This window comes from Macrotis lagotis, chromosome X, assembly GCF_037893015.1.
Source record: "Macrotis lagotis isolate mMagLag1 chromosome X, bilby.v1.9.chrom.fasta, whole genome shotgun sequence".
In the NCBI taxonomy this organism is placed as follows: domain Eukaryota; kingdom Metazoa; phylum Chordata; class Mammalia; order Peramelemorphia; family Peramelidae; genus Macrotis; species Macrotis lagotis.
The window spans coordinates 485,857,438-485,879,018 of NC_133666.1; the positions used below are offsets into that span (position 1 = coordinate 485,857,438).

General features: G+C 37.5%; 1 protein-coding gene and 1 long non-coding RNA gene across 5 annotated transcripts in view; both read left to right on the forward strand.

Moving 5' to 3' along the window:
- The first annotated feature begins 5,714 nt into the window (after positions 1-5,714).
- Positions 5,715-21,581, forward strand: part of SOCS6 (suppressor of cytokine signaling 6) — a 76,639-nt gene continuing 60,772 nt past the window's right edge. For 2 of the 4 annotated variants that reach the window (XM_074207700.1, XM_074207702.1), the window contains exon 1: positions 5,715-5,850. The gene's annotated coding sequence lies outside the window, so the exon portion shown is untranslated. Of the gene's footprint in view, positions 5,851-6,075; positions 6,233-21,581 lie in introns of those variants that run through there. The other 2 variants (XM_074207699.1, XM_074207701.1) reach the window with 1 other exon arrangement.
- The window catches only part of LOC141502920 (uncharacterized), a 32,771-nt gene continuing 18,111 nt past the window's right edge, over positions 6,922-21,581 (forward strand). The window contains exons 1-2 of the long non-coding RNA XR_012472718.1: positions 6,922-14,510; positions 17,764-17,802. This is a non-coding gene — a long non-coding RNA (uncharacterized LOC141502920). The remainder of the gene's footprint in view (positions 14,511-17,763; positions 17,803-21,581) is intronic.

Here is a 21,581-nt window from a genome sequence, read left to right on the forward strand (position 1 = left end):
TCTTCTTCTGTTTTTATCCTGTCCCTTCTCAAAAGTCTCTTTACTTCTAAGTGCTTCCTTCCCTAATCTGTCCTTCCTTCTATCATTCCTCAGCCCCTTTCTCTTATTTCTTTCCCCTCCAATTTCCCCAATTGGCTAAGTAATATATTTTTTTAATACAGTTGAGTATGTGTGTGTGTCTGTATAGTTCCCCCCCATCTTTGAACCACTTTCAAATGAGAGTGAAGTTCAAGCACTGTCTATCCCTGCTCTCCCATTATCCACTTTAATGTAAAGGTTCTTTCTTGTATACCTCTTTTAAATAAAAATTTCTTCATTCTAGCTCTCTTGTTCCACTTCTTTCAGTTCCTCCTTCCTTTTTTACTCCTTCCTTTTTTCTTATTTTTATAAAATATTTTATTTTTCATAGGTTATATGTAAAAACAAATTTGAATATTCACTTTTAAAACTTTGAATTGAATTTTCTCCCTTCTTCCCACCTCACTTCCCTAATGAGAAAGTGAGTTATTTGATATCTGTTAAAAATGTGTAGTGATGCAAAACATTTCCATAATAGTCATGTTGTAAAAGTAAACATAGACCCATACCCTCCAAAAAAAAGATGCCTCAAGAAAAATAAAGCTTAAAAAATATGTTCCAATTTATATTCAGCTGTTTCTCTGGGGATGGATAATTTTCTTTTCTTTTTTTAAGTTTTTTCAAGGCTAATGGGGTTAAGTGACTTGCCCAAGGCCACACAGCTAAGTAATTATTAAGTGTTTGAGGCTGTATTTGAACACTCAGGTACTTCTGACTCCAGGGCGGGTCCTCTATCCACTGCATCACCTAGCCACCTCATGAAAGATAGATTTCTATACCCAAATAAGCCTATGTGTTATTCTCTTTCGGAGTCAATTTCAATGAGAGTAAAGTTCGCTAACTTCATTTCACCCTTCTTCCACTCTACTGCAAAATCTCTTATGTGAAATAACATACCCCATTTCACCTCCCCCTTTCCCTTTTCCCCAGCATGTTCCTTTCTTATTCTGTAACTTCAATGAAATATATATATATATGTATATATAAATTTTAATATATTATCCCTTCATTTTCAACTCCTTTCTGTGCCCTATCTATATATATTACTTCCAACTGCCCTAAGAAATGAAAAAAGTTCTTTTGAGTTATCAGTATCATCTTCCTTAGTAGAAATATAAGCAATTCAACATCCTTAAGTCCCTTATGATTTATCTTTCCTTTTTTTAATGCTTCACATAAATCTTTTATTTGAAGATCAAATTTTCTGGTCATTTCATTAGGAAAATTTGAAATTCCCCTATTTCTTTGAATAGTCATCTTTTCCCCTGAAAAAGTATGCTCAACTTTGCTGGGTAGTTGATTCTTGGTTATTATCCAACCTCTTTTGCCTTCCAGAATATCATATTCCAAGCTGCATGATTCTTAATGTAGAAGCTGCTAAATTTTGTGCTAGCCTGACTGTGGCTCCACAATAACTGAATTCTTTCTTTCTGGCTGCTTGCAATATTTTCTCCCTGACCTGGGAGCTTTGAAAGTTGGCTATAATATTGCTGCAGTTTTTAATTGGGGATCTCTTTGAGGAAGTGATCAGCAGATTCTTTCAATTTCTATTTTAACCCTGGTTCTAGAATATCAGGACAGGTTTTCTTGATAACTTCTTGAGAGATGATGTCTAGGATATATTTTTTTTTGATCCTGGCTTTCAAGGAATCCAATAATTTTAAAATTATCTCTTCTGGATCTATTTGCCAGGTCAATTGTTTATCTAATGAGATATTTCACATTTTCTTTTAGTTTTCCATTCTTCTGGCTTTGTTCTATTGTTTCTTGATTTCTCATAGTCATTGACTTCCCTTTGTTCAAGTCTACATTTTAAAGAATTATTTTCTTCAGTGAGCTTTTATATCTCCTTTCCATTTAGTCAATTCTGCTTTTTTTTTTTAAAGGCATTCTTCTTTGCATTGGCTTTTTGAACCTCTTTTTCTAATTTGCCCACTCTGGCTTTTAATGTATCATTTTCTTTAGTATTTTTTTTGTGTGTCTTCTTCACTAAACTGCTGTCTTGGTTTTCATGATTTTCCCACATTTCTCTTATTTCTATTCTCAATTTTTTTTTCTGCCTTCCATACTTGATTTTCAAAATCTTTTTGAGCTCTTCCATGGCCTGAGACCTATTCATATTTTTCTTAGAGACTTTGTAATCTTCTTCTGAGTGTGTGTTTTGATCTTCCTTATCATGATAGTAAATTTTTATGGAAAGATTATTTTCTTCTGTTGTTTGCTCATTTTTCCAGCCTATTGATTCATTTTAACTTTTTTGTTAAGGTAGAGTTCTGCTTCCTGCGTGGAGGATGCACTCTCCCAAACTTTTTGGGTTTTATTTTCAGAGATACTTCAAGTTTTCAGTTCTTCCAAGGTGGTATGATCTAAGGAGAGGTATTTACTACTCTCCTGGCCTGTGCTCTGGTCTGTCGATAACTATAAGCACTCCCTTCTACCTTTGAATTGTGAGATGAGTCCTTGCTTCCCTGCTTCAGCAAGTTACTGCTCCTTCCTGGGTCTGTGATCCAGTCTGAGTATGGATAAAGGAATCTCTATTCCTGCTTCAGTAACAAAGGGACCTTGGCAATCTTCTGACCCTCTAAACATCTGTTGATAGTTGCTGCTTCTACTGATTCAATGGTTCCCAAGGACAGCTCCTGGTCCACTGATTCTGCATCTGCTGAGGCCTACTACATTCTTATCCTGGCAACAAATTTTTCCTGTTGACTTTCCAAGTTGTCTTTTGTAATCTCTGGGCTGAGAGGTCTGGAAACCACCACCACTACCACTGACCTAGTTACCCTGCTGCCTGTTCCTGAATTGCCCACACTGCACAGCATTCCTCTCTTATCCTGGTGTAATAGAGTCCCTTCATTTTTTTTTTAGAAGAACATTCAAGCATGATCAACTCATAGTCATACCTCCTCTTTATATAAACTTCCTTTAACTTCCCTTAATAATGATAAAGTTCTTAGGAATTACATTTACCATCTTCTCATGTAGGAATGTAAAATTTAATTTTATCAGAGACCTTATATTTTATATTTGCCTTTTTTATGCTTCCTTTGAGTCTTGTGTTTGAATGTCAAATTTTCTATTCAGCTCTGGACTTTTTATGTTTGAAAGTTCTCCATTTCTTTAAATATGCATTTTTTTAACTGTGAAGTATTAATACTGTTTTTCTGGGTGTATTATTCCTGATTATAAAAATTGTTCCTTTGTCTTCTACAGTATCACAATCTAAGATCATTATTCCTTTAAACTGGAAGCTATAACATCTTGTATAGCCCTAACTATGGCTCCACAATATTTGAATTGTTTCTTTCTGATTGTTTGCAGCATTTTCTCTTCCTAGGAGGTTTTTATTTTGCTATCTCTTTCAGGAACTGAATAATTCCATTTTAGTCTTTGGATCTAAGACTTGGGGAAAGTTTTCTTGAAAAAATTTTCAAATAAAACTATCTGGGTTGCCCATTTCCTTTATAAAAATTCTTTTGGCTCCATGTGATTGCTTCTTGATGTTTCACAGAGTCAGCTTCTACTTGCTCAATTCTAATTTTTAAGGAGTTATTTTATTCACTAATACTCTGTGCCTCTTTTCCCATTTGGTCAATTCTGTTTTTTTAAAGTATTATTTCCTTTGGTGAATTTTTGTCTTTTTTTTTTAACATTTGGCAAATTCTGATTTTTTGCATTATTTTTGGTACTTTGTGTTTCTTTTGTCAAGTTATTCTTTTCATAATTTTCTTAGACCACTTTTATTTCTCTTCCCAATTTTTCCTCTACAACTTATTTCTTTCTTGAAGTCTTCCAGGAAATATTGTTGGACTTGGGTTCAATTAGCATTTTTCTTTGAGGTTTTTTTTTGCAGCTGTTGTCACATTTTTGTCATTTTTCTGAATTTGTTTTGAGAAATATGTTGTAAAGTGAGTTGCAAACCTTAAAGTGTTATGAAGATAATGTTATCAGTTTTTATTCTGTCTTTTGAAATTTGTATCAATTTTTTTCACAGCACATTGCCTATATCCTTGCATTTATTTCCTTATATCATAATAGTGAATTTCTTCCTTCCTACATTCTCTTTCCTCTTAATCCTTTTATCTTTGTAATTCAAGCACTTTAATTAGTGGGTCTCCAATGCTTGATTTATGTTTGTTGGATTGAGTTGAATGTTCCTTGTTATTTCAATCACATATCAAAGGCCTTTATCCTAGGCACTTAATCCTCTTCCAAAAGTCTGGAAAGGTCAACACAATATAAGTATGGTAGTTGTTATAATATTTACTAGTCATTTCAGCAATTTCTATAATCATCACTCTCTATTCCATCCTGTAGTTCCTCATTCTATTGGGAGTAGAGAATGAAGTTTGCAAGAAATGGAAAGAAAAGACTATCACTCTGTTTAATCTTTCAAACAGATCCTAATCAACAAATTATAATAACAGGTATTGGTTTATCACTAAATTAAATCAATGTCCAACCTTTAAGTGAAAAATAGTGACTAAGGTTTATTTGAAAACACCAATCATTACTAAAAGGGACAGTGATCAATTTAATGATTCAGAGAAATCTGTTTGCTTAGTGGTGGTCCAATCAAATTAATTCTATATAAATTACTTAGTGTGGTTTACAAACACTGATTTAAAGGTTTATCTCTTTTATAATTTTAAACATCATTATATTTTCAGAGTACTCTGCACTATTGGTTTATTAAGCAAGAATAAATTAGACAATTTAAAAAATTACCAACTCCAGTACAAATGCCTCATTTTATACAATCATTAGTATTTTACATAATCTCAATTCCAATAGAAATGCCTCATTTTATACAATCATTAATGTTTTACATAATCTCAAGCCATTCGAGTAAATATAAAAATCAATAATTCCTCAAGATAAATTTGAACAATTCATTTTTCATTTCTTTAATTAGAACCGTAATATCATCTTATTTATTCTTATCGACACCTCACAAAAAGAGACCAATGGAGATTTGCCATGACTGTATACATACTAGGAGTTCCCAGAAGAAATAGATGAACAGTTAAGAAAAGAAAGAAGAAAATAAATAACAAAAACATTAGGAAAAAAATCTATTGTTACCCTTGTGGAGGGTTGATCATTATTTAAATGGCTCTTAACTACTAAATTAACGGTAAGTGTAAGGGAAAAGGCTGGGTACATAAAGATCAAGCACCCGCAGAAGCAAAAGGGCCTCTATTCTGGGGCAGGGGCCGAGTGAAGTTTACAATTGTGATTCAGTCAGGGGATGGGGCGACATCCATCTGTAAAAGTGTTTTCCTATAGAGCTCTTCCAAAATAGCAAAACAAAGCAATAATACACGGGGCAGGAGAAATCAGTAAATTTGCTTCAACCAGGAAACTAAGAAAAACTACGAACTAAGCTCCCGGGGTGGGGAAAGCCTCTTTGAGCAGTGGCAGCCCGTTTCGCAAAGTACACAGTGTGCAAGTTGTCTTGCTCTCCCGCTCCTCCTCGCTTAGCCTTCTCTCCCGACCCAGGCGGTCCGTCCTGCCCGCCGCAGCCCGAGCAGGTTCACACGCCGGCCGCCGGGGCTCGGGGCTGGGCAGCGGCCGCCTCCGGGGGAGTCTGGGCAAGGTGCGCCGACCTTGGCCCCGCCGGCCCGGGTGGCTCCCGGCGGCTGGAGGTGAGGGGAAAGGGCGCGGCAGGTGAGGCAGGAAGGAAGTTGGAGCTGGCAGATGGGCCGAGGAGGACTTTTCCCCTTTCTCGGTGGAGCTGAGAGTAAATCCAAGAGCGGAGAGTGGCCGGAGGTAAGCAGTAGGAGAGGATAAGGACGGCTACCCAGGGGGCTGGGGGCCTCGCGCGCGAGGCGGGCCGCTCCCGGCTGGCCTCGAGGAAGGGGCCGGCGCTTGGCTCCCCCGCTCCCCGCGCCCTCCCCGGCGGCCGGGCCGCGCGCGCCTCCCCCCGGCCGGGGCCGTCCTCTTCCTCGTCCCCGGGCCGCGTGCCCGTGAGTGCTCGCGCCCCGCCGTGGGAGGCGGCTGCGGGCTGCCTGCCTGCGTGCCCCCCGCGCCCCTCGGGAGCGGAGGACGAGGGCCGGGAGGAGAGGAGGAGGAGCGGCGGCGGCGGCGGCGGCAGCTCGGGGCGCGGAGCCGGAGCAGGGAGCCGGGCCCCGGAGCCGGGCCCCGCCGCAGGGTGAGTGTCCTCCGCGCGACTGCAGGAGCGGGGCCGGGAGGGCCGCCGGCCGCCGCCGAGGGTGGGCCGGGGCCAGGGCGGGCCGCGGGTCGGGAGGGCCACCCCGAGCCTCGGCCCTGCCCCGGGCGGCCCGCCGCTTCCGCCGTTTGTTCGGGGCTCGCCCCCTTCCTGCCGGGCTCTCCCCGAGGCCGCCCGCGGGGCCCGGCCCGGCCCGGCCCGGCCCGCCGCCGCCGCCTTTGTGGCCGGCGCGTGTGGGTCTGCGCGTGGCCCGCAGGGCCCTAGGAGAGGCCGGGGCCTCGGTGCGGCCTCCGGGCCGGAGCGGGCGCCGCGGAGCCCGGGCGGAGAGGCTGCGAGCGAGGGGGAGCCGGAGGAGAAGGGGCAAACTCCGGGGTCCCCGCGCCCCCCCCGCCGCCGCCCCATTCCCGGGGGGCCCGGGGAGCTGCGCAAAGTGGACTGTAGGGAGGTCTCCGCGCGCCTCCCCCCGCACCTGCCCCCCATCTCACGAGACGCCCCCGCCCTCCCCATCTCCCTTGCCTCGGGGGGACTGACGCCCCCCATGACACACACCCACTGGAGCCACTTTGTGGATCCTGTTCCTAGTGCCCAGGTGGAACTGGCTGGGGAGGCGGCCCTGACCACGCCGACCCATTCCCCCCCCAGGCCCCCGAGGGCACCGGCCCGGCCTCTGGAGCCCGGCTAGCTGAGGGGAGCCGCGGCGGAGGCCCCCCGGGCGGCGCTAAAGTTTGTTTTATTATCCCATGTGTACTTGAAATGTTGATGAAGGACTTGGTACCTGTGTGTATACCAACCAGCGCTGTTAGGCCCTCTGTCAAATCAGTGTTCCTCTTACCCTCTGATAGGATCTAAGAGAAGAGGAAGCACAAGTTAGTTGGGCAGAGCTGTAAGAAAAAGTGAACTATCATCCATCCGTGGAGTCTTAGGCAGAGACTTAGAGATAATTAGCACCTATTCGCAAAGGGAGAGTCCATTTATTGTGCTGTGTTGTTGTATTTATTATTTAGGGTGCTTCTTGGTTGTCTTAGCTTCCTTTATAGCCATAAGTGACATCAGAACAGTACCAGGTTTTAAAATATTTATAACTCAGAAAACCAGTTTCCTAGTTTCACTTGCAGATTTAGCTTTCAACTACTGGTATTTGTTAGATTCAGTCACATTGCCAAACCTGGCATCTTGCCCTCAACCCTTTCCTACTAGCACCTTCATCCTAATCCTTTCTTTGCCGCTGAAACTAGGATCTCATTGTTAGATTCGTTGTCACGCTGAGTCATCAAAACATGTTGTGATCATAAGGGGAAAGTTGACAAAGTTGATAGATTACTGTGATTTCATTCTATTTAAGAGTACTTCTTTTACTCGCTCATACTCCATAGAGCTGATAAGAAATACTTACCTATATTTTAGCATCTGAGACAAAATGCATCCGCCCTTTAAATACTTGAACAGGCTTTTAGAATAGGTATAGTGATTCCTAGCAGATCCCATCTATTATGATGAGCCTGAGGCAGAGGAGCTAAGGATATCTGGAAATTACTTTCCACCTTATCAGTAGGTATTAAGACTAACTTTTTCAGTCGACTAGGACTGACCCACACCCAGGAAGCAAATACATGGCTAGATTGCTATTGATTAAATCCAAAGAAGTGTGGGATGCATGCTTCAGGAATCCCTAACTTTTCTTCTCCTGAGGAGCTATTTCTTAACTGAAGGTCTTTCTGGAGGAGGAGGAGATAACATAAGAGGAAGTGCTGCCTACATTTCAGTAAACCAGGAATGAGGAAGGTGGAATAGGTGGAAACTGCTTTTTATGCCTCCTATGGAGTAATAACATTTTTGATGGCATAGTGAACCACTAGGGTCACCCTTTTCTACAGCCAGGGCAGGAGCAGGGGTGGGGAAGGAGTCTTATAATACTTGCTCAAGATTGACCAGTTGGAGATAATCTGCTTTATGATGGTATATGTAGGTTATTCTCCTCTACCTCACCCTCCTTTCCCCACCTTCCCACTTTTTCTTCTTTTTTTTTAGTTTTTTTTGGCAAGGCAGTGGGGTTAAGTGACTTGCCTAAGGTCACACAGCTAGGCAATCATTAAGTGTCTGAGGCTGGATTTGAACTCAGGTTCTCCTGACTCCAGGGCCGGTGGCACTATTCACTGTGTCACCTGACTGCCCCCTACTGTTTCTCTATGCTATACATTTTGCTTTAGAATTTGAGAAGAAATATCTTCAATCAGATATTTATTTGAAGAGTTATTTTTTTTAATATAGCAGTATTAAGGTACTTAGGTTATGTAACACCAGCTATACATACATTTTCTATCAGGATCTTTTTAGGTAAATAGGGAGAATATTATTTCCAGGAACAGGAAACTGAAGCTAAGAGAGGTTAAGTGGACTGTCTAAGTTTATGTCTCTCTATGCAGCTAATGGTACAGTGAGTATATAAGTCCTCTAGTCTTGGAAACTCGAAGACCAGAGTTCAAAATGGTCTTAAGACACTTATTAGCTTCACAGTACCTCCCTCCCAGGTCTTTGTGAGGCTCATTTTTGTTGGGACTGCCTCTTTGTGACCCTGTTGGAGTTATATCTGAGCAGTTTGTCATTTCCTTTTCATTTTACAAGTGAGAAAACTGAGGCCATCCAGGTTAAGTGACTTGCCCAGGATCACACAGCTAGTAAGTGAATCTGCATTTGAACTCTAGAATATGAGTCTTCCTGTTTCCAGGTCCTGGCACTCCAGGATCCACCTAGCTAGATCATATGAGATAGTACTCTTAGCCCAGTGTTTGGCACATTGGAAGTGCTACATAAAAGTTAGCTACTTTTAGAAGCAGCAGTAGTAGTAGATGTTATTATCAGAGTCAGGGTTTGAACTGAGGCTTATAATAGTCCTCTTTCTACCCTGCTGGACTGCCTATGTGTTTTGGAAGATAAAAATTAGAACTTTCTACCTTTTCAAAAATCTTTTTGAATTTCCTTATTCTCAGAGAAAAGTAAAACAGTGTTACTACCATGCTACATATGAGAAAATTAGTTTTTCATAAGTGTATTCAAGTTGGCATGTTATTTTGCTCAGTTCAATCTTTAATGTATCAACATAATAACAATAGTAAAAAATTATATATGTATACATTCTTTGAAAAAAACTAAAGTGTTTTAGTTTGCAAAGAGTTTGGGAAAATTTTTCCACAGTGTTTATTTAGGAATATTTGAAAGTGAGATATTTGTAAAGTGGTTAGTATAGTCAGAAACATAATAAATGCTTGCTCTCTTCCCTTCCCTCCTTCCTATTAAGGAATTGGCAATATTCTTGCTATATTAATCCAATTTGTAATAAGTTGTTGTAAATAAGAAATAATAAGGTATTGACTAGCCAAGAGAAGAAGCTTAAACTTCTAATAATGAACATTTATTTGGTATTTTTGCAGTTTATAGAATGATTTCTTCACAGTGCAGTGCAAATCAAGGTAGTCAACTGACCTGCAGCTAATACTTTACTCTCCATTTTGCTGCTCTCTGAATGGAGAAGAGAAGTATGTGGGGCAGCGTATCTATTTCAGATTGCCCATCTTTCTGTATTGTCTTAACCCCTCCCCTATAAATACATATGTCATTCAGCCATTTTTAAATTGTATCCAATTCTTCATGGTTTTCTTGGCAAAGATATTGGTATGGTTTGTCATTCCTTCTCCAGTTCATTTTACAGATGAGGAAACTGAGAGAAACAGGATTAAATGGCTTGGCCAGGGTCACCTAGGTGTTTAAGTATCTGAGGCCTGATTTGAACTTGGGTCTTCCTGACTCTAGGCCCTGTGCTTTATCTAGTGTGCAGTCTAACTGCCCTTTCAGTTTGTGTCTTTGTGTGTGTGTGTGTGTGTGTGTGTGTGTGTGTGTGTGTGTGTGTGTGTCGGTGTAGGTGATGTGCCTATATACACATTTTTTTTTTAAAGGGAGCTAGGTTGGACTTGTTTTTGCAATTAACTTAAGGGAAACTTTCTCACATCAACAGCTTATTTTGGTTATTCCCTTTGAATTATAAGAGAACTAGGGATTGGGTATCTTGGTTTGTAATCACAAGTGGAATTATCATGAACATTTTGAAAGATTTACTTCATTTAGTTGCCTAAAACGATGGGTAGTAGAGGTAGGTAGTAGAGGTCTGAAAAGACACATTTTACTTTGAACTCATTTCATGTTCTTTATTGTTAGACAAAACAAAAAAAAGTTGGGACGATTTTAAAATAAGTAGTTTTTATGAGTATTTGTATTCTTCAGAATTTAGCTCTTAGACTCAGTGTTTTTATATCAGTGTTTCTATTATATTACAATTAGACGTTCTTATCTAGTGCTTTATTTTTTTTTTTTTAGGTTTTTGCAAGGCAGACAGGGTTAAGGGGCTTGCCCAAGGCCACACAGCTAGGTAATTAAGTGTCTGAGACCAGATTTGAACCCAGATACTCCTGACTCCAGGGCCAGTGCTTTATCCAATAGCCACCTAGCCACCCCTTATCTAGGGCTTTTAAGATTTCACTTTCCATGTAAAATGTCATAGGGTTTTTTTTTCATAGAGTTGACCATGAGTGTTTGGGTAGTTTTGAGTTTTTGTTGGTTTATCTGAGTCTAAGGGGTCCTAGTGATAGCTAATGAAGCCAAAGTTATCTCCATAAGGATAGTTAGTTTAATCTCAGTTATATAGAACCCCATCCTGAAGGTTATGGTATCTTGGGTAGCCATGAATTTATCAACAAGATAAAAATCAACCCCCTCTATTGCCTCCCCTTCCTCTTCCCTCCTCCAAATCCTTCATAACTAAGGAAATACAATTGAGCTCAAAACTTCTAGAAGGTAGCCAAGAGAAGTCTGAAGACTGGAAATGAGCACTTTAACTGATTGTACCAATAATAATTTATCCTTTTTTGTGTGAAAGCTAAGATGACAAGTATAAGCTGCAGAAGGCAGAAGATAAGAGATAAGGAAATATGGGGAAAGGCAGGATATAGCTGCAGACAGCAAGAAGGCTGGTGAAAGCAGCATAGGCTGTATATGAATATGACTTTGGGGGACATTTCCAATAGCAAAGAAGACAACAACACAGAGAAGATGGACGAATTCTGAGGTTTGAGGATAGAGGTTGGAGTTGACCAATAGCCTCCTCCATTTAGTAATCTTTAGGACATAATTTATCAGACTGAAGGTAAACTAGCCAAGACAATTTATTTAGCTGTTTGTAGTGATGTTCATTGTACTCTATAATTTAGTGATAAACTCAGGAATTATCTTTACTTTATATTGTTTATGTTCTATTACTATGGGGAGACAGGAAAATTGTCACATACTTGAAACATTTCCTTTAAAAAAATAGGAATGAATTTAGAATGTAGGAGATAATACCCTAAGCTACACAGCTGTATATTCCTTGATAACTTTATAATAGGAGTCTAGTGCCATTTTCATATGAACATGGACATTTCATTTAATTATTCTAGTTTTTTCCTTATTACCTAGGCTACTTTTAGAAACTCATGATTTAGAGTGGTGTTTCTTAGCTTTTGAACCACAATGAATTATTACCCCTCCATACTTTTTAGTTTTGTTTTTTTTTTTTGCTGTCAAGGGTACTGTACTTCTTGAAACTATGTGCACCTCTTCCTCCTCTTCACTCCCTAGATTTCTTCTTTCACCCTGGTTCTCAGTACTCTCCCTTGGCTTCTATCAGTACTCTCAGTTTACTGGAGGACTGAAAGATAAACCAAAAAATCTCCTTCCACCTCCTCTTTTTTTATAGAGACTTCAAAGTATTAGCTACATTTTCATTTGCCTGTAGCAGCTTTGCCATCATATCCCTTAGGCTGGCATTCCTCTTCTCTTCCGCCATCCCCTTTAACTTCCTTTTATGTATTGTCTTGTCCGTTATATTGTAAGCTTCTTGAGGTCAGGAATTGCCTTTCTTATTTGTTTCTCCAGTGCTTGGAATCCTGCCTGGTACATAGCAGTTGCCCATTTTGTAACCCATATGCAAGACTCTGCAGGAAGAGAGGAGACCTGGAGTAGATAATTTTGATATTTTGCTGTCTTACCATGTGATCTGGGTTGGGAAATGCTGATTTAGAGGAAATGAATAGCAAGTAATGTTGCACATAGTAGATTTTTCAATAAGGGTAGAGTTGACTTAAATAGTGTACATTAGGGGTGGCTAGGTGGCGTAGTGGATAAAGCACCGGCCCTGGAGTCAGGAGTACCTGGGTTCAAATCCTGTCTCAGACACTTAATAATTACCTAACTGTGTGGCCTTGGGCAAGCCACTTAAGCCCGTTTGCCTTGCAAAAACCTAAAAAAAGAAATAGTGTACATTGGAGAGAATGCTGGCGCTATCACTTATTTAAATCCTGCCTCTGATAACCTATTTTGTGACTAGTTTCCTCATTTGTAAAATGAGTGGGTTGACTCCAGATTGGTGATCCTATGAACCTATCTTTGATACAAAAATCTCAATTTTTGATGCCCTTGAAAGTCTTTCATGTGTGGGTGAAGGGAGGCACTACACATATCTCTGTACTCCCTTAGAAGTATACTACAGTGAAGTTACATAAGTGATTATGGATAGGGGTGCAGTAAAATTCATTTCTTTGGCTGCAGCATTTCAGTGACAAGCTAAAAATATATACTAGTTTTTTTTTAGGAAGACTTCCATCAATTTAGTTTCATTCATTCAGCAAACATTTGTATCAGCACTTGTCACGTGCCAGTGTTGAGAAACAAAGGTAAAAGAAATGTCTTCTAGGGCACTTATGTTTTGTTGGGGGCGGCATTAATGAAAAGTTGAGTAGTTATGGTCATTAAAATTAATCCTCAGAGATCCTCTAGTCCCTGGGTTCTTTAACCTGGTATTTCATGAACTTTTTTTTTTTTTTAATATTTTTATAACTGCAATTCAATGTGTAATGGGTTTCCATTTAAAACCATTATTCTGAAAAGGGATCCATAACTGTCATCAGACTGCCATGGTGAAGATGGAGGGGAAGTTCTGGTTTAATCTAGCCCCATTATTTTACAGAAGAAACTGAGTCCTAGAGAAGAAGAGAAATCACCTGTTTAATCTTAAACAGTGAATTTCTAGTAGAGGAAGGCTTAGAACTCAGGCTTGGAACTCCTACCTTAGTTCTCAATATTTCCTAGTCCTTTGTTCTCTATCATGATCCTTATGTATTTAATATTACATTTTCCATTAATAGTTTCATTCATTCAAAAAAGATTTAAGGGTCTCTGCTATTTGAAGAACACTTTAGTCAACTGCTTTGGAAAATGCAAAATTTAGATTTCTGGATCATAGATTTAGAACTAGAATGGACTACAGATGTCAGTTCATTTGTTTTATTTTACATTTTAATTCTAGTATTTGAGAGGGAGGACAGTATATCAGAATAAATAATCTTCCTTTAAGTGAAGACTTGGATTCAGGTCCAACTTTTGCCACATGAGTTTTGTGAGATTAAGCAAGTTACTTAATTTCTCTATGTGTTACATCACTCTCTTAAGGCTTTACATTTCTTGAACAAATGTAGATCTGCATTAGTAGGAGGAGTTTGCTCAAGAAGAAACCTAAAGAAGATTTTTAGAGTTTGGCCCTAGAACCCTAGGGGTACCCATGATTCTTTCAAGGGATCCATGGTGTTGAAATTATATTTGCCTAATAAAAAACAAAGATATTTTCATTTCTAATATTGTAAATCTTGATGGATATTAGTTTTGGGGAGATAGTTCCTCAGTAATTTTTAGGAGAGAAAATGGTTCTGAGACAAAAGTTTGGGAAGCTGTCCTAAAGCAATGAAATTAAAAATTCAAACCCTCTAACCATAGGCTGTTTGGAAAATTATTTTTTTCGTAGTTTTATTCTAAGAAATTTTTTTCTTTCTAATTCCTAAAGTGGTAGCTAGGTGGCGCAGTGGATAGAACACTGGTCTTGGAGTCAGGAATTTGGGAGTTCTAATCCAGCTTCAGACACTTGGCATTTACTGTGTGACCTTGGACAAGTCACTTAATCCTGATTGCCTCCCATTCAGGACCATCTCCAGTCATCCTGATTCATATCTGGCCAGTGGATCCAGATGATTCTGAAGGAGAAAATGAGACTGGTGACTTAGCCCAGCACCTCCTCACTCAAATCCAATTCATGTGCTTGTCATGGCATCACCCCACTGATGTCATAATATTTGGGAACAAAGGACAAACATCATCATCATCATCATCACATGTAGTTATGGTATGATATATGCTATCTGACTATTGCAATAAAATACTATACAACTTCAGCATTAGGAAAAAATTTGTATTCTTGAAAGGAGAATAGACAATAACAATTAGAATTTTGTGTTATTTTGCATAATTTACCTCTTTTAGTTTTATTTTTAGTTACATTGAGGGAGTTTTACATCAGGAATTCCCTTAACTATTGAAATCATAGGTTCAGTCCGTTCTCCCCAACCTTCCCCCTCTCCCCAATTTCTTTTTTCTTTTTCAAATTAAAGTAAGAAAGTTAACATAAAAATCAGCATAGCTTTTCTGAAACTCTAAGGAACTTTGTTTTGCCTAATTCATAAATTCTGAGATATCCCTTCCATTGCATATGTATGTACTAGCACTAATTCATAATGATACAAGAAAATTTTGTTTCAGACTTGGGAAAATTTTATAAGATTTTCTTTATTAGTCTGTCCCTCCCTCTATGGGTCTCAATCCTCTCCAGCTGAGCAAAAAAAAAAGTTTGAAAATGAAGTCCTTAATAAACAGCTTGCATAGTCTAGAAAAAATAAATTTCCACATTGTCTAAGCTGAAGTGTGTGTGTGTATTTTATATATATATATATATATATATATATATATATATATATATATATATATATATGTATATATATATATATATTTGCATTTTTAAATTCATCATCTATCAGATAGTGACTGGTGTGTGTTTCATTCTCATTCTTTTGGATCTGTTTGCCATCATGTTGATCAGAGTTCTTATGAAGTCTTGCAAGGTTGTTTTTCTCTATGCTGTAGTTAATTATAAAAATTATTCTCCTAGTTTTGCTCACTTTGCCTTTCATCTATTCACAAAAATCTCCCCAATTTTTTCCTGAAACTGCCTAATTTCAGTATTTATTATGGCACAATATATTCTGTTAAATAAATACACCAGTTTATTGATACATTCTTCATTAGGGAACTCCTGTAGTTTCCAATTTTGGCCACCATGAAAAGAGGTTCTTTAAATATTTTTGTGCATATAGATCCTTTTCCTCTGAATTGAAGAATATGCATATCATAGTTAATTTTTGGTTATAGTTTCAGATTACTTTTTTAGAATGACTGTTCCATTTCATAACTTCATTATGAGTGCAGTACCATACCTGTTTTCTTATAGTCCTTCCAACATTTATTACTTTCATCTTTTGTCTTCTTTTGGCAATCTGATAGATTTCAGGTAGAAATTGTTTTAAGTTCCATTTTTCTAGTGATTTAGAACTTTATAAAAATGTGAATGTTGATAGCTTGAATTTCTTTCTTTAAAAAATATCTTTATTTTTATATTTGAAATGGAGTGAAATTGAGGCACGGAAAATATTAAATGATTTGCCTAAGGTCACATAACTAACTGGGATTGATCCAGAATTAGGTTTCAATCTCTTAAATCTCTTTTGGTTGGTTGCTTTTCTTCTCTTTTCCCCCCTTAGGATCTCTGATAAGAGATTGGTATCTGAACTGTATAAAAAGTTAACATCTCTATGCATGTGATATCTATATCTATACCTATCTATATCTATATCTATATATCTATATCTATATATGTGTGTGTGTGTGTGTGTGTGTGTGTGACATACACACACAGATGTATATGACTAACAGTCATACCCAAGTAGATAAGTGGTCAAAAGATATGAACAATTACTTCCGAAAAGAAAGATTCAAAAGTTTTCACAGCCACATGAGAGAAAGCTCCCAAAATCACTAATAAGAAAAATGAAAATTGATTCAACTCACTTTACATTCTGTAAATTGGCAAAAATGACAAAAATGTTGGAAGAGTTGTACAGAGATACACATACTTGGTACATTTTTGGTCGAACTCTGACTTAGGATAATCATTTTGGAAAGTAGTTTACTTTTTGACCCTGTGATTCCATTTTAGAGCTTTTACTCCAAGAAATTCATTGAACAGAAGGCCCCTTATGCAGCACCAAAGCAATAATTGTAGTAGCCCTTTTTGTGACAGTAAAGTATCAGAAACAGATTAAATGCCCTTTGATTGGGGAATGGCTAAACAAATTATAATGCTTATGTGCAATAGTAGAACATTATTCTGTAGTATGTAAGAAATGATGCAATTCATGAATTCAGAGAACTATAGGAAGATATGTAGGGAGGAGGATGGGAGATCCATTGGTGTTGTGCATTGATTGCATGTTTTTAGACTTTCAGTATATTGATTAGCGGTGATTTTTAAAAATCTTTTTTGTCTTTTACTGTTTGTCATATGGGATTGCTCTTAGGAAGAGAGGGGGAAGGTTATAGGGAAACGCAATATGAAGTAAGAAACAAAAGACATGAAGTTAAAAAGTAGTGCTGGGCTAAAGCCAAGGTGATGACTTTGAAGTCAGAAGACTTTTATTATTTTGGAGGCAAATTGTTCTAGACTTTTTTACTTTAATGTATGGACTGTAACAGAAATCAGGAATTGTGTTTTATTATTTTACTTGATGGGGACTCTAGGTTCCTTAGCTTCCAAGGTATGACTTCTATAAAAAGTGGGAGGAAATCTTCAGTGAGCTTTCATTATAGGACTTCCCTATCCTCCTTCATATTATTTAAAAGTAAATTATTTCTTTATTCTTTATCTTTTCTTGAAGCCATTAGATGAGAACATGGTTAGTCAACAATTTTAATATTTTCTCCATCTTAAATAGCAGCCTTTTCATTGTTTCCTTTCCTATATCCATGCCATCTTAATATTCTGAGTGAGCTATGATCTTATCAATTCTTGAATTCCTTTCTTTTCTTTTTGCAAGGCATTGGGGTGACACAGCTAGGTAATTAAGTGTCTGAGGCTGGATTTGAACTCAGGTACTCCTGACTCCAGGTCTGGTGCTGTATCCACTGCGCCACCTAGCCACCCCTTTGTCCACTTCGCCACCTAGCCAACCCTTTGAATTCCTTTCAAAGACGCAAATCACAATCCATGCTTGTGGTTGAAGTCTTACTCACTTTTTTCCCACAGTGCAAGAGAATCACTGTAGTCCTTTAACTTTTTATCTGTCATTCTTCATTCTTTCCATCTTGTCATCTCTTTTTGACATTTTTCTTAAATTGTTTTTCTTTAAACTATGTATAAGATGATTTGGTATAATCTTATTTAAGCACACCTAAATATGAAAACAAAAGGCAAATAAATTAGAGAATGATAATTTCATTTATAAATGAATTTGTACAGTATTCTTATAATTTTCTCATCCTTTTTACAGGAATATTTGCATTGTAATAATGGATTTGTGATTCATCACGTGGGTATCTTCTTTAATAATTTATAACATATATATATATATCTCCACTCTATATCATATACATATTCTATACATTCTCATTTTATGTCCTCCCATAAATTTGCCATTGAAATCCTCCCTTAGAGTGCTGAGGAGTTTCTTGATTTGGTTATATGATCAACCCATCTTTTTTTATTGTGCTTTTTGAATATGATCCTTTATCTCACTTCTTCTAGTTACTTCCTTGTTTGTAATGTGGTAGTATCTGTTCATGCCAAATGTGCACCTTTACATTACCTTGAGCTTCAAGACTTTGAAGCTTATAGTTTTATATGATTCAGGTATATGACATTTCTGCAAGGATATACATGAAGAATATTATTTTGTTTCAAGAAGACTGGAATCACAAAAGACCTTTGCAAGTTTCTCAAGGCAGATTTTTTTTTTCTGGATTGCTTTTGGGAGAGAGATATAGAGCATTGTGAAAAACCCTTTGAAAAATCTCATATACAATTTATTTCCTTTTAATTTAACTTTTAGGTTTTATATATGTATTTTTAATATTATTTAGTTATAGAACATTAGAGTTTAGATGGGACCTTTGAAATCATCTATCTCATTTTTGTGGAAAAAAAGGCTCAAGAAAAATATAAATTATTTGCTCAAGTTCACACAGCAAATTTTGAAATTAGAACTCCTCTTAGTCAATTGCTTTTTCTCTTGTATTTATTCTTTTTATAAAATTTTCCCATCATCAACTTTTTTTCACTCTAAGACTATTTGGAAGGTTTACTACCATTTTTTTAAGCACATTTTGTAGACTGTCTAGAAAAATTTAAAGACCTTTTAACTTTATTACCTTTTATTCACATAGTTTCATTGTTCTTCCTCCATCTCTGCTTATTATTTATAGTTTTTTTGAATGAGAAGGACCAGTTCTCCTGTTGGTGAAGTACCTTTTAAAAATAAGACTACTTAATTACCATTTTAAATCCCAATGAATGATTTTAACCAGTTGGACAGAGAGATACACAGAGAGGAGACAGCAGGACTTATTGCTGAAAAGTACCATACTTCTCAGACTTGAATTGAGGATCAAAAAAATGGTAGGGAACTTTTCTTTGTCAGTCACTTACAGTATGACTTTTCTCATGTGAAATGAAGAAGACAAAAATGATTTTCTATAAGTTTAATATTTCTACTATTGTAATGGGAAGAGCACTGGGCTTTTTTTTTCCCTCAGGGTTTTTATAAAGTGAACTCTTTGCAAACAATATAAATTTGTTCACAAAGTAATAATTATGACCATGATAATACTTCTGAACTCATACTTGTTTCACTGAGGAATTGAAAGTCGGAGAACTTTTATAAACTTGCTGTTCTTTTCATTCCAATAAAGTGATTAAGGTTCCAGGAACGGGAACATTTTCCTTCACTTTCCTTCCCTAGAAAAGTGAAATTTCAGCAGTTATAATAGTAATAGAAACTTACAGTCATCTTAAAACTTTGCAATTGCAAATCATTTTGCATGTATTATTTCATTTTATTCCTACAATAACCATCTGAAGTAGATAAGAATCATTATTATTTACATATTAAATAAATAAACAGAAGTTAAGTGATTTGCCACAGTCTTACTTATTCAGATGAATCAAGTCATTTGACTTCAGATTCATATGAAGAGGCATAGTTGTTGAGGTTTTATTTTATTTTTATTTTATTCAGCTAGTCACCTTTTTATCTCACTCCTTTGACCTGCACTGTTTCCCACTTTGGCCAGTTGGCTCCTTCTTAGGCAGCCTGGTGGCCTCCTGTTTCTTAGAGATGACCACATGGGTCATCTTATAGCCACTGGTCCAGCTGTGGTTTAGTTTCTGCTCAGAACTCCTGAGAATTCATAAACAAGCTCAGCTTCCCTGGTAGCAGGGATTGTAATAGGTGTTTGCTACTATGCCTGTCTTTTAATCTTGATGGAATTATGTCTGAAGATAAACTAAAACGAATCTGACTATGGAATCATATGATGCTATTTAGGAAATAATTGGAAAATTTTAGAGCTTCTGTTCATTGAAGAAGTAGCAGGTAAATTTGATAAAACAAAACACTACATTCACTTTTTAAAAAATATCTCATGTATTTCTTTCCCTTAATCCTATTTCCTTATACCAAAAATGACTCATCCATAAACATGTTTAACACAAATGTACAATGTTGACCTGACTCTTTGCTGCTGAGGGGAGGGGAGTGGGAAGGAAGGGTGGAAGGAAAATTTGTAACTTAAAACTATGCATATGCATATGGATGAACGTTGAAAAACTTTCATGACATGAATTTGGAAAAATAAAAATATCAATTAAAAAAGATAAATTTGAAAAGAGAATGCATATTGTCATAAAGATTAACGATTAAGACAAAATTCAGTACCATTTTATTACATTTTCCCCTATTTTAAAAATACCCAATAACTGCATTGGAGCTTAAAGGCTTGCACAGTGTTCCACATTTTTATTTCATGTTTCTCACAACTACTCTATGAAAGTATTAACTTAGGCTAGGAGAAGTTTAGTGATTTGGCTTAGGATTTCACAACTAATGTTTTTCTTAAGGAGGATTTGGACTTGGGTTTTCCTGATTCCCCAAGTCCAACACTGTGGCGACTTGATGCCTATTTTTTTAGCATCGTTTTGAGTTTTACCATATATTTCTGCATCGTTTACTGTAGAGTAATTCTGTTAGCCTACTTTCATTTTCATTTATTTGGGTGGGTGGATTGATAATATAAACAACTATGTGTGAATTAATCTTAAGTAGAATTTATTTTTATATTTTTAGGTATTTTTGCAAGGCAATGGGGTTAAGTGGCTTGCCCAAGGCCACATGGCTAGATAATTATTAAGTGTCTGAGGCCAGATTTGAACTCAGGTACTCCTGACTCCAGGGCTGGTGCTCTATCCACTACGCTACCTAGCCGCCCCCTTCAATAGAATTTATAAAAGAATCATGGAGAGCCACCCAGTTAGAGTGGATGAAATCAGAAAGACTTGAGTTCCAGTCCTTCTTCAGAGACTTACTAAGTTGTGTAACTTTGTGAAAGTCACTTTAGCTTCTTTGAGCCACGGTTTCTTTATCTATAAAATGGGGTTGATAATACCTACTTAATGGGGTTTTTGTGATTTGCAAAACCCTTCTTTAAATATTAAGAGCACTGTATAGATGTGAGCTGTTATTCTTTTGGTTTCTAGATGTAAAAGCCAAATGATTATTTTGTTGGACAGTTAGTGACATATTGCCAGAAACCTTTCTCTGCTCTGGTCAAAGGAAAGGCAAAAGACAGTCCCTGCTTTCAGGGATTTCACAATATAAAAGGGAAGTACCATGTAACTGAATATTTACAAAAAAAGCTATATGCCAGATAAAAAGGAAGTAATTAATAGAGGGAAGACATTAGAATTAAGAGGGATTGGGACAGGCTTCCCAGAGGGTAGGGTCTTATCTGGGACTTTACAGAGAATCCAAAAAAGTGGAAATAAGGAAGAACATTGCCAAAATCACTAGAAATGAGGCTATTGCATGTAACAAGATTTAGAAAGTTAGGGAGTTAAGATTATATTAAATGTCAGAAGATTTTATTTTATTTTTTTTAAAGAAAGATTTTATTTGTTTTGAGTTTTACAATTTTCCCCCTAGTCTTGCTTCCCTCCCCCATTGATCTAAGGTGAATGTGATGAGAGAGAAATCATATCCTTAAGGAAGAAAAATAAAGTATAAGAGATAACAAAATATATAATAAGATACATAAT